The following is a 13,088-nucleotide window of genomic DNA, read 5'->3' as shown; positions in this document are numbered from 1 at the left end:
GTGGCAGGATCAGTCTTGAAGGGATGCACCGTAAGGATGCAAGGCTTGTTCTACACTCAGGACTACACAGAGCAGTAAATACATATTTTACTGCATATCTCTGGACAGCCATAAACGATGTTCCATATTGCAGTGCTTGGAGGGATCAGAGCAGTCTGTACCAACCCAGACAGGCACTGGCCCAGGCATGGGGCATGTGCATCTCTCCAAGGGGACAATGCCAGACAGGAATATAGATGGAGCAAGTGGCTGAGGCTCCTGCAACACCACCTCCATCTCCCCACAGTCAGGCTTCTCGCAGCTGCACCTTCCCTACTGCTGCAGTAACTTCTTCCACGTGGAGCATCACCAGTTGTCTTTGAGAACCTGAATCTGCCTTCTGCAAGTTGTGCCTGGTACCGAAACAAACTGCACAGTGCTGGGTTGCTGTTTGCTGCCTGGCCGCCCAATCCATCCACCTCCCGTTGCCCGGGGGTTTGACCCACCTCTGAGCCAATTGTTATCTTCTAATTTTGGGTGATGACCTAGAGTTTCTCAGCGCCAAAACATCACCTAAACAGAAAAGGCAGTGTGACTTTAAGGCAGATGCACACCCAAGGCATTGCTTCTCTATGCTTGCTCCTCAGGGTCCCCAGTTTAGTTCTTGCACCCTAACTTCAGCTCTTCTTGTCATTGTGCTGTCTCACACCCAGGTGAGAACAAGAATGATGTTTCAGTTCACAACCCTGCCCTTTTTAGTGACACTTCAAAGAAATCAGTGTAGTGACACAAGCGATTTTTATTGAGTTGTAGGACTGTATTTTATGGTCTGAAGGAATACTTACTTCACGTAAAGGCTTTGACATTTTTATAGAAATGGCTATAACTGTGTTATTCTATACGAGGAAGAATTTATTAAGCCTAGATCTGGATCTCCTTTTATGTTATGCAAATGACTAATAACAACCCTTCTTCATTACCAGCTCAATGCCCGGGCCAGGGCTATTAAATTCCCCCTTCCCTTCCTTCAGTCTGCATCTATCAGGCTGCCACATTAGGCTGCAACATCATCAGAATTCATAAAACCGGCCCAGGCTTGTACAAGGATATGAGGCTGCAAAATTAAAACCCAAGTTGCAGAACATGATGGGGTTTTGCCTGTTGTGAGAGGAGCAAGCCAAGGTATTTTGGAGCATGGTGTGTTGAGTGAGGCACGACAACACCTTGTTTGCTTGTGATTATGAAAAATTTCACAACCACCATACAGTGGGGGGAAAAAAAGAAGGGTTCATTTCCCTCACTGCTCTGCTCAGATTACACATCCTGCTTTTTGTATGTTCAGGAGAGGTTTCCACTCTGTACCATCGAGATATGCAATCATCCCCTTCAACTCCTTGCCCCGGTCTTGTCCCGGAGCTAGCTACAGAGGGCTGGGGTGCCTGTGACACTCAGCAGGGCTGCTGGGGCATACCTGAAAAGATGTCACTGCATTCTGAGTGATGTTTAGACATTCACACTTGTAAGAGGAATCTTATTTCTCCGAAAATTCTTTGAATGGGTTGGAGATTTGTTTGGGGGTTGTATGAAACGCTAGAAGTTTAAAAGCAATAAGGACTTGGCATTATGTAAAGTCAACAGACTACAAGAGGAGCCATCCCAGACTCATTTGTTGCTGGATAGTTGGGGACAGTCCCCTGGGAGGCAGACGTGAATTAAACTTTAGAGGTGTATCCCAGAAGTAAAGCCCATTTCTCCTCAGTCTGGGATGACCACACAACCACTTAAACTGGGCAAATGAGCTGAGGACAATAGTTGCTTCTCTGGCTTCTGTATGCTCTGAAAATATCAGCTGAATCAAGTCCTGTAGGTGAGTAAAGTAGAGGAAAACTTTTTTTTTGTGGATGTGGATGGGATTTTGTGTGGGCTAAACACCAACTGTTCAGCATCTTTTGTGGATGGATCTAGCCCAACTGATCTGAAGTGGCATGTGCTGAGTGAAAAAATACATATCTGAGGGAGTTTCTGGCCATCATTTTATGGAAGAAAGGGAGAAGAAAAAGGCAGTCCTGTGAGTTTCATTTTCTTAGCAGGGGAAAGTTATCAGTGTTCTTCCTAGAGCAGTCCCAGGAACTGTAATTATGCTTTTGTGTATCAAAGGAGAAGGGTGTTTACACCTGACCTAGTCTCTGGGTAGATGAGATACTCTGTCTTGGGAAATTGTCACCTTCAAGCTGGCTGCTCTCACACAGCTAATGCAGAGCAGAGATTTCCCCCACAGTGTAGTTGTAGCAACCTGCCAATGTTCACCCAAGGCAACAGCACTTTTCTCTGTTTTCATAGCCTTTAGGTCAGACTCTGGCCTGACAAAAAGTGCTAATGTAGATTCTTCAGAGCTCAGTCTGTGATTTCCACTATAAAGCATTAACGTCATAAAAAAAAGTATTTGTATCCCAGCAAAACACATAATAAAATTGTGATTTAGATACAGGGTAATTACCTGTAGTGAAGTCTGGATTGGTATGAGCATCACCAGCTCCTGGTCTTTCTGAACTCATGTCCAGCCTTTCATTGCACCCTTAGGCCTGCCCCAGGTCTGCTGCAGAAAGGGCTGTGATGAGCACCAGTGGTCCTAGTGCAAGGACAGTCCCAGTGCAAGGACAGCCATGTGCTGGGGACTCTGCTTGTGCTGCATCCTCACAGGTGCTGGTGCAGTTTGAGCCTCTGCTCAGGTATCTCACAGTTCACTGATGAGCAGAGCAAGTAAGGAGTATAAAGCTGCAGTCTGGAAATGAGATATAAATGCTGGATTATAAAATATGCAATTAAACAATGCAATTCAACTAAAATATTTTCCCCCTTTAACAGCCAGAAATAAACTTCTTTGATGAGGGCTCAGCTACGATTCCTTCTATACTGAAATAATTTCAGTAAAGTGCAGCCAGCTTCTAAAAAAGGCTTAAAATAAGGGATTTAATGAAACAGAGTTAAATAAACCTCCAGACCCAGCCATCCTTTCTGCCCAGGACTGTCGGATCTGCTGGGCTTTCCCGGCACCCCAAGCCAGATCTGGGGGCTCAGCACAGTGATGCTGAACACGGGGAGCCCCCAGTCCGGGGGTCGCGGACACGGGTGGGTGGGATGGTGCCGGGTGGGCTCCCGGCCGCGGGTGCTCATTTCCTGCTGCGCAGCTCCATCTAGGGGCTGCTGCGTGCCCGGGAGCAGCTGGAGCCCAGCATGTCCCACCAGGATTCCGGGAAAGGGCGCTGCCCTTGGCTGCTCCGAGCAGGGAGATGCCGTGGCTGCTGGAGCCCCAGCCTGTGCCGGCTCCGGAGCTGCCCCCAGCCCTTCTCGGGAGCGGCGGGGACAGAAAGACTTGGTCATCTGCGGTGCGGCAGTCCTGCCACCAGCAGGAATTGAGCCTGGGAAGCGCAAACAGGATTCAGTGTTTTGGGCAGGCAGAGGTGACTCCTCTTTGCAATGGCACTGGACACGAGGCTCTTAGAAGTATCCACTTTTTATCAGATCTCTTCTCAAGCTTAACCTGAGTAAATTTCTTCAGTGAAAGGGTGGTCAAGTGTTGGAGCAGGCTGCCCAGGAAAGTGATGGAACCACCGTCCCTGAAAGTGTTAAAAAAATGTGCAGATGTGGTGCTCGGGGACATGGTTTAGTGATGAACCTGGCAGTGTTGGGTTAATGGTTGGACTTGCTCATCTTTGAGGGTTTTTTCAACCTCAATGATTCTGTGATTTTAAATTAACTCAGGCTTACCGTGAATTAAGCCTCATTTGGTGCAATTCACTCTGGTTCCCTGATCTTCATCCCTGTGGTGAAAGATGCTGTGAAATCCAGGGGCAGGGAAGCAGGCTCAAGGGCACTTCCAGCTCCCCCTCGGTGGAGGTATTGCTTACGGGGAGGAACAATACAGTGCTCAGGGAGCACAGCAGCCAGGAACCATGGCACCTCTCTGAGCTCTGGCTCAGGTGGAGCTTTGCTGTCTTCAGGGCCACTTCTTTTGCAGGCGGTAGTGACCTTCAGTTAAACAGGCCTGGGATGCTGACAGGGCAAGTTTCTGGTATGGTTTTCTTTGCTGAACTACATAGAAAGGACTTCAGTAAGGTTTTCTGAGGAGGACCTTGTTTTCCAGCTCCTCAGGAGGCTTTGCATTGCTCACATCCCATGAAGCCTCTCAGGTGGGAGGAAAACATATGGAAAAGGTTGGGCTCTAGAAAGGAGTGGAACATTGCAGCCTTCACAGCTGGCATGAAGGGGGGTAAAAAAAGGCAGACCCTGTGGCATTATGCATTAGCCTTCACAGAAGAGGTAAACCTAAAAGTGTGCAGATTCTGAATGCCTAACGTAGGGAAAGGGCTGGGGGAATCAAACTGTGAGTGAAGGCACTCTGCTCCAGGCTTGCTGGAGAGCTGATGAATGGTAATACGATCAAAGACTAGTTGCCTTCAAATAAGAGGAAAACCAGCTCCAGGCCAGCTGACAGGTAACCTGCTGGCTCTGTCTGATGCATATTCAGAAGCACATCAGCAGCAGAGAGAGTCTGCACACAAAATCAAGACTTAAAAGATTTGCTAGTTAATGTTCTCTGGGGAAAGACCTCAGTTTTGCCATAGCCATGAAAAGAAAACCCTAATCATTAACTGAGTTTACAGTCAATCACAGTTACATCATACTTATCCATTTTCCAGTATATCAATAATTTTGAGGGGGTCCCTCTAAGCTGAAGAAGAATTGGCTAGAAAAAAAAACCCTTTTCTGCTCTGTATGCAACAGTCACCACGTCTTAACATGACATTTCATTAAAGGCCAAATTCCTACTAACCTCAGCAGAAACAGTAACAAGCACAGGAAAGACCAGCAAATGAACCATCTTCTAGCAAGAAAGTGGCAGTGAGATTCAGTGAAATGTGAATATTACTTATTTAAAGAGTGATTGCCATATCATTGGTGGATGCCAGTGAAACAGGAACATCTGTCACCTGGCCTGGAGCTAATGCTCCCATTCCCTTGTCCTGTCCTCCATGTAATCAGTGTATGACATTTGCTGCAGCCTTGAAACAAAGCTTTTAGTGTTTTATATTTTCCAACATGCTTAATTAGCAACTTTAATAATTGTCTGTGAATTTCAGCATGAGGGGATGATAGAGCAGAGACCTTTCATGCAGCACCAAATGGATAACTACTGTGGAGCTGCCAGAACTACTGAAGCAGCCAGTTCAGTTCCAGAGAAGGGAGAAGGAGGGGATGCAATCCTTTGGTGTAATGGTGAAAGGCCTGACAGAGGGAAAGTGGTGTTTTCTCATTTTCACACAGAGAACAGAAATGTGTGCTTTTGTGGGGAGGGAAGTCATGGGGCAGAGACATGAGGTAATGGAAAATTATGACAGTGGAAAGCAAACAGAACCCTGCCCAGACTTCTGTACCTCCAGGTACTCTAAGGCTCTCTGTTCTTCAACATCTTCTCAAAACACACAAGTCCCAACATGCAGACCAATTACGGAGGAGCACTGATGTGTTTGTGTGCTGAAAAGACTAGAGGTAATGAGTAGTCTTCACCTAAAAGGAGGGGCCATCCTGTCAAAAGGAAAGGCTGAGAAATACTGGTCTCTGCAGCTCACAGGGTGCTTTGCCCCCTTCATGTCTCCCTGTGACTGCATCCCATCCAGCCAGGGTCTGTGAAGCAGGGTCCTTCACTGCCTGCTAGAGAGCTGCTCTGAGAATCCCTATCTGTCCCTAAGTTCACCAAGGGGTCTCCAGTAGCAGGCTTGAGTTTTTTGTCTTTTCATTGGTAGTTTTATGAAAAAAACCAGAAAAAAATTAAGCCTAAATCCTGAGAAACTCCAAAAGCCTCAGGTGTTTTCCCATGTCAGTTTTAAGGGCTGAAAGTTGTGTTCCTGGTGAGGTCTCAGAAGAGCTTCAGGCAGGGTTTCCATATGCCTAAGAAGAGGATCACCAGTTCTGGTGTGCAGAGGAAGTGATGACTTTCTCCTATCTTCTTGACATCTCCAGATATGAAAATCTCCAAAGCTCCAGATTTTCATATTCCATATCCTTCCTGTGGTTAAAGACAAAACAAATGAGTATTTGCGTTTTTAAGGTGTAGAAATGAACCATCCTCACAGATATTTGATTACACAGTTGTACAGTGACTGCTGCCCAGTGACACACGCTGCACTCTCCTTTTTCCCAGAGCAAAGCTGTCACATGTGCTTGGATACAGCAAAGTGCTTCACTGGGAGCCTTCCCTGAGTGAGGAAACCCTGTTGATTCATTCTGCAGCATCTCCTAGTGACTTGCTCCTCTTTGTGCCCAACAGGAAAGCTGGGCAAGGAGAAAAGCCTGACTTGCACCTCTCCATCCTTCTTGGTTGACAAAATATGAAGCATGCAACTCATTAAATTAAATCTATATATTCATGGTATCCTTTGAGCAGTGTTCATTCACCTGAAAGCCAAGCTAAGGCTCTGGCTGGATTCAAACGTCTTTTGGGTGAGTACTGGATCCAAACAAATAATTCCTGTCACTGTAGCCGACCTTAGAGAATTTTATTAGTTAAGATGCCAAATGCAAAGGACAGAACTCAAGCCACAGTGTCAGTTAAAATTTAGCTACTCTATTAATTAAGTCTGGCTTCCATCCTAACCTGCTGGCATCCTGTGTGGCAATAAGAGTATTACCATTCATTTTACTGGAGAATGCAAATAACATCACTTTCATACTGATGGATGGCTTAGTATGTAACAGGATGGTGGAAAAGCTGGTAATTTTATAAAAGTTTATAAATTTTGTTGTGTGCATGGCCCAGTGTTCTGGATCTCTGCAATGCTTTCCAGGACACAGGACGAACAGGGACTATTTTTTGTGTCAGCTGCAATGAAAATAAGATAGAGATTTTCAGGAGCGGTGAGAAGGGGAAGCAATTTTCATGTAACTGATGTTGTGAAGCTCATCAGAAATTCTTCACATTTAGGACTGTTTCAACAATGAAATGACAGGTTTTTAAATCCTCCCACACAGTGCAGTCACATAGTAGTATCACTAATTGTTGTAATATAGTATTATTTACTCCCAGGCACTGTCTTCCTTATTGCTGGTTTAAAGTACATGTGTATGTATGTGTTCGTATCTGTCAGTCTTCTGTCTACACCAAAACTTTCTGCTTTCTGTCTGCAAACAGCATCACCCTGTTGTCATCTGACCCCAAGTGCTGGGGAAGGCTGTAATGTAACCACTCGGCCAACCTGACTGCCAGGAATGTCTTCTACAGCAGAAGGAAAGCCACGTGGGCATGGCCATGATCCTGCCCCTGCAAAGGACCCTTTCCCTCTTACTTTCCACTAATATTGATCTGAAAGCCAAAGGGGAATGCTTCCCACCAGGCCCTTCCAAAGAACAGGGGAATGCTTCACAACCAGCCCCTACCAAAGAACTCACTGGAGACCCCAGTTTCTTCCTGCTTCTTCACACCTGCAAGCAAGGAACAGCTGAGGGCAATTCTGCTGCTGAGGGCATCTTTTGAAGGAAAAGGGCTGTCATCCCAGAGCTAGTAGGCATAAAGTATTACAGTTCCCATTGCATAAAACGACATGCTTTTTACGAGCAGACAGTATGCAAGCCGTAAAACCCGTGGATGTTTTTGTACTCTGTGAAATGTGTCTTTAGATCTGTCCAGGGAACAACAGCTTTTCCAGTTTATTTGTATGGGTGGATTTAAGGAACACATTCAATGTTTGTCATGCAATCCCCTGCTATTTTGAGTGGGGGATTGCTCTTCCCCTACTACTCCCAGTGCACTGAGCCCGGGTCTGGAGGTTAATGTGCCAACCCCAAAATCTGCTCTGCTGATACAAGTTATTGCCTGGTTGCATTTGCTCTAGCCACTCTCTTGCTTCCAGTGGTGCCTGTGAACTCAGCAAGAGAAGAGGTTTTTTTCTCTGTCACCTTCTGGGACCTGGTGCTGCCTAGCTGCCCCCACTCAGTGCCTGCAGAGCGCTGGCTGCCACAGGACAAATCCCCTCCAGGAGCAAGCTGGAAGAGGGGGAATGGGGATGGTGGCAGGTAGAGCTCATGCCTGTGCCTCAGCCCTAGCTGGTTTTCTAGTATAGGTTCAGGTAAATTCCTTAGAGACTCAGATAAGGAAGGTGAACACCTAACACAGAATAAATGCAGAAGACACCACATACGAACGGTTTAGTGCTTCTGTGTTTGGATATAAACGTAGAAGCATCTCCAGGCTTTCATGGCTTTCCTGGGCTCTTAGAGCAGTCCAACAGTTCTACCTTTGTTGAATATTTTTTTCTTACAACATGTCTTTTGTTAACTAGAAAATAATCTCCCCTTTGTGACAAAACCCTTCTGGCTAAGGTGGAAAATGTTCGTGGTCTGCCTCAACTAAACAATAATGTGATGTCATCTAATAATCTAGTGTGAAATTAGTCAGATGTGACTTTTTTGCCCATGTTATCAACTTGCAATCAAGGAACAGATTTTAAGCAAATGAAGAGGTAGAATTTCTCTAAATTTAATTGTTGTTGTACTCTTTTATCCTGATACAGTGGCAAATAAGTTAGAGAATTATCCACAGTCCCCCCTCCCCATCTTTTTCTGTCCCACAGAGTTACACTTACGGAAAAAGGGTAAGTATAGGCACTCTAATATCTCAGCAGTTGGGGGTAATGAGCTGAGCAATAATCCGTCTATTGAAAGATCTTTGAAGAGAATGCTTTGATCCACAACAACATTCCCGGTGAGAAAAGAGGCACTGCCTGAGTCTTCACAGCCAGAGCCAGGTGCTGGTTTGATGTTTCTGCGCTTCTGAGTGGGAACAGCCCCTCAGGTAAAGGGTGCAAAGAAAACAGTCCATGAACCAGTGGAATGAGGTCATTGTCTAGGGAGCTCAAAACCAGAAAACCAGAAACTGTGGCCATGCGATGTAAAGAGTCCACTGGTTAGAGACCCCACTGAAACTCCTGTCATGCCTCACCAGTAGTAAGATTTCTTCTGTTTCAAGAGCTTTCTTGTGGCCTCCTTAGGCTGTGAGTTTCCTTTCATGTATTGGATGTTCCTGTTAATGTCAAAGCTATTGTCATGGCTGTTCTTAAATTGTTTAATGACCACTGTGTTAGAGTTTAAATAATTCTGGGTTACATTAATTCAGTTAAATAACTGTACTGGGTTACATGGCAAGGTTTTGGTGGAGGAGTCTATAGGTTGAGAAGACACCAGAAGCTTCCCCTTTGTCAAAGTCAATGCCACCTGGCAACAAGACAGACCCACCACTGGTCAAGGATGAGGCCATCAGAAGCACCACCCCTGTGACTCTCCATCTTCACAAAAACCTTCTGCATTTTCCACAGCTGACTATAGCTCAGACAGCAGTGGGAAGGGGATATGTTTTCCATGCATTTGTCCTAACACACACTACTTTTTGGAAAAGTACCCCCCCCAAACCTGCAAAAAAATTTGACACTGCCCATTGTGTAGTCAGCACTGTTTGTCTGGGCAGGGGTATAGAATATCACATACTGGTTAAACTGCATGTAACATGTGAGACTGTTTACATTTGCCTCTACAGAAAAAGTGCCTCTTTCCTTCAGTATCTAGAGTTTCACCTGACACTGGTTAAGTATTGGTTGACTTGTGTCAGCTGTGGGAATGAAGCCTTTTCCACTCTGTTTATGTAGGTGCCACAGGTATTACACAATGCATGTGGAAGGCAGCCACTTCCATCAGTAACCCTGTGTTTTCATTGCAAAATGACAGCAATAATAGAGAGAGGTGAAAATTACACTGTGAGACTTCCAGGCTCCATTAGCTAATAGGGGTGCCTGAGCTCTTTGCTCTAACTTATCTTGGGATGTGCAATAACAGGGAATATAGCCCTATAATGCCCAGAGAAATGCTTTCTTTTCCAACCCAAGCATTAATGTCACTGTGGTTCTATTCCCACAGAAGATGGGTGGTCAACTATGTAACATGCTCTGTGTTTTCTGGGCTTTCAGCCAGCTATCGTGGAGAATTCCAAACAGAGTTAGCCAATCCATAATTTCTCCTTTAATGAAACGTCTTTTCTGGGGTGTAGATGTTCGCAGAACAGATAAATAAAGTATTTATTTATATATCATCCTTTTTGATACATTACCATGGAAACAGGTCATGAAAAAAAAATACTCTCAAGCAGGTGGTTTTGTTTCTAAATACTGTCTTTTCAGCTTTCACCTTTCCAGCTTTGCTCCTGTTGGGGGATTGGATTCTCTTTCTCCATCTGCCACTAGATGGTATTGCTTTAGCAGGCACCTTCCTGCCTCTTCTGCACCCTTGAGACACAGACCCCCAGGAAAGCAGGGCTGCCTGTATTTTTTATATTCTTCAATCATCTCCTGGCAAATTTTGTTGAGGACAAAGTCTTAGAATAGCAGATATTTAGTCCCACAATTGGCAGCTTCATGTGCTTGCAGCACAGTTTCTGCTTAAGGACAAGTTTTATATTTGATCTGTAATCCAGAAGGTAAGACAGGTTTGTGGTCTGGCTGAAATGTCAAAATACCTGATGTATAAAACTTGAAGCAAACAGACAAAACTTTGCATACTCCAGGTCTTTTAGCTAATACAGAAATGTAAATAAAAGGCTTCTTTTTCTTACACAATTGCAAAATTTTTCTAATAATTTTGTATTTCCTTTATGTGCTCATAAAAGAAAAGCAGCTAATATGCAGGAAGTTATTCAGCAAAACTGTTATTAGTCTAGGAGACATCATTGTGATGAGATATGAAGTAACTTTATATTAAAAGTTAATGACTTGGACTGTTCAGCCTTAAATGATTTTTCTACTTTCTAATCCTTGATATGCATCTTTATGGTAAGTTTATATGATGTGAGACTTATTCCACTTTTATATTTCCTTGTTTTGTTGTTTTGTTATTAAACTGTCTTATGTCATTTCTTTCCCTACTGGGGAAACAAACAAGAAAGTCAAATCGGAAGTGGAAAGAACATCCTCTAGTGATTAAATGTTCTCTATACCCACATTCGTATTTTTTCGGTGATCCAATTTCTATCTTAAATGTAAATTAACTTCACTGATTTTTTTTCTAAATTATTTTTAATTGCTTTACTTGTTTATAAGTAAATAAAACCTGCTCCCACATTTCGGGTGAATGTTGTGATTGGCTATCTGGAATTTTATTAGGTGTTTTGAAGAACTGATTGAAAGTTTTAAGCTCAAGTTACACGGCGAACCTTCCTTGCATCCCCATCCGACTGAGTAGGGGCTACAAGGCTCCCCCTGGTCCATGCCGGCCCCTTCCTGTCCCCCTCATGCAAGCTGTCACTTTGTTGGCTCAGGTGGCAGTGGATTCAAAGGTGAGAAGGGCTCTTCTATTTTAGAAGAGCATAAAATTGGTTGGTTTACAGTGAAAGCATGACCCCAAGACCCAGACCTGACCCCGTAAGTGCTGAACAGCTTGAATTCTGCTGCATCTTAACAAACACGAGGGAGCTGCTGGCTGAGCTTTGTTCATTGCTGGGGAAAAAAAAAGCTTTTAACAGAATTCACTTTCTTTCTCATGCATACCAGAGAAAACAAAATAGAATACCTCAGTATTCATATTCAGAGTGTAGAAAATCAATGCTGCAGACAGTGCTGCTCCTTGCCTTCCACCTTTACACACTACAGCTGCTGGTACTCATTTAGTGTCTACTGCCTCCAACCCAGGTGAGAGAAACTCACTCTGAGTAAGATCACAGTAAGTAAGATCACAGCAGGAACTACCAAAACCAAAGTGCTTATTTTCTCATCTTACTGATTGCAAGGAAAACAACCCTCTCATATTTCTTCTCTTCCAGGGTAGCAGGATGCTTCCCCTCCGTGCCAGGAGGGGAAGAAGAGGCCCCTGTGCTATGCCTTGTGCTGTATGGCACTGCAGCAAGGAGCAGGGCAGAGGCTGCAGGAATGCTGGAGGGCTGCACACTTCAGGGAAAGATGAGGAAGGAGTCGTGTGGAGTTAGTGACTCACATGATTAAGGTTTGGCATGGCTGAGTGGCAAGATAACATCATGGTTTTACCTTAAAAGGGGCAAATATGTTATTACTGTGGTATATGAGATTCGATTAAATGGCAACGTCAATTAAACAGCTTCCAGAGCTTTTGTTTGGAAGCTTGCAAGGCTTTGTTTCCTGCAGAAGCTGTTCATTGAGTATTAATGATTAGTTCCCCTGCAAATGAGACTGATTGCACAGCAGAGATTGCAACACTGGGCTTCTGTTGGAAAGCTGGGTTCAAGTCCATCCCTTGGTGAGTATTTATTTAAGCAGAGTAGCTTCAGCAGGAATGTGAAGGAATAGCTTGAACAGAGTGTAACCTTGGAAATGCTTAGTGCTCATCAGGCTGGAGGAGTGTGAACTCTGCAGGAGTCCTTGGACTCTCATTTGCAGCACCTATTAGTTATGATGGGGACTGTTTCTTTCAGATTTTGAACAGAATTTTTTTTTCTTTGGCTGGAGAAGGAATTTCAGTTTAATGCCTGGAGAGCAGAAAACCTTTAAGTGAACAAGCCTCCCTCCTAACAAGACAACATAGAGACAATTTGCAGTCTCCCTTAGCCCTGTGTTATTTCATTTGTAGTGTTTTGTGCTGGTGAGTTCATCAAAATATCTCCATACCATAGGTTTTACTGGCTCCAAGACCACGGCCATTTCCTGGAAAGCCTCAGCCTTCACCCAAGACATTTGACAGCAGTTTTGCCGTACACAAACCCTCTCCATCCCCTGAGGAAAGCACCTGTAAGCAGCACTAATTGCCCTGCTGTTCCAAGATGGCAGTGAGTCTGCTCGGGGTAGTTTTCCCGGTAGAGATGACCTCGCTCAAGCCCAGCTGAAGCCGCTGCTGTGGTCCAGGTCCCAGGCTGCCTTCTATCCCCCCATCTCTCTGGCCCTCCATTGTTCCGTCCCTCTGTCCCTTCATTCCTCAGTCCCTCCATCCTTCAGTCTCTCCATCCCTCAGTCTCTCCGTTTCTCCTTCCCTCAATCCTTCTGTCCTTTCTTCCCTCCATCCCTTCATCCCTGCATTCCTCCCTCCCTGCGTCCCTCCACCCCTCT

The 13,088-nt window shown here is 44.8% G+C and overlaps 1 long non-coding RNA gene across 1 annotated transcript; it reads left to right on the top strand.

Annotated features, from left to right (window-relative positions):
- Positions 1 to 5,935: 5,935 nt before the first annotated feature.
- LOC116450988 lies at positions 5,936 to 13,055 on the top strand. Its single transcript, XR_004243037.1, has 3 exons — positions 5,936 to 6,480; positions 7,169 to 12,285; positions 12,659 to 13,055. It is a non-coding gene; the product is annotated as an uncharacterized LOC116450988 (long non-coding RNA).
- The last annotated feature ends 33 nt before the right edge of the window (positions 13,056 to 13,088 follow it).

Source organism: Corvus moneduloides, chromosome 14, assembly GCF_009650955.1.
Source record: "Corvus moneduloides isolate bCorMon1 chromosome 14, bCorMon1.pri, whole genome shotgun sequence".
Classification (NCBI taxonomy): domain Eukaryota; kingdom Metazoa; phylum Chordata; class Aves; order Passeriformes; family Corvidae; genus Corvus; species Corvus moneduloides.
The sequence above is the reverse complement of the archived record's forward strand: the minus strand, read 5'-3'. Positions and strand labels throughout refer to the sequence as shown.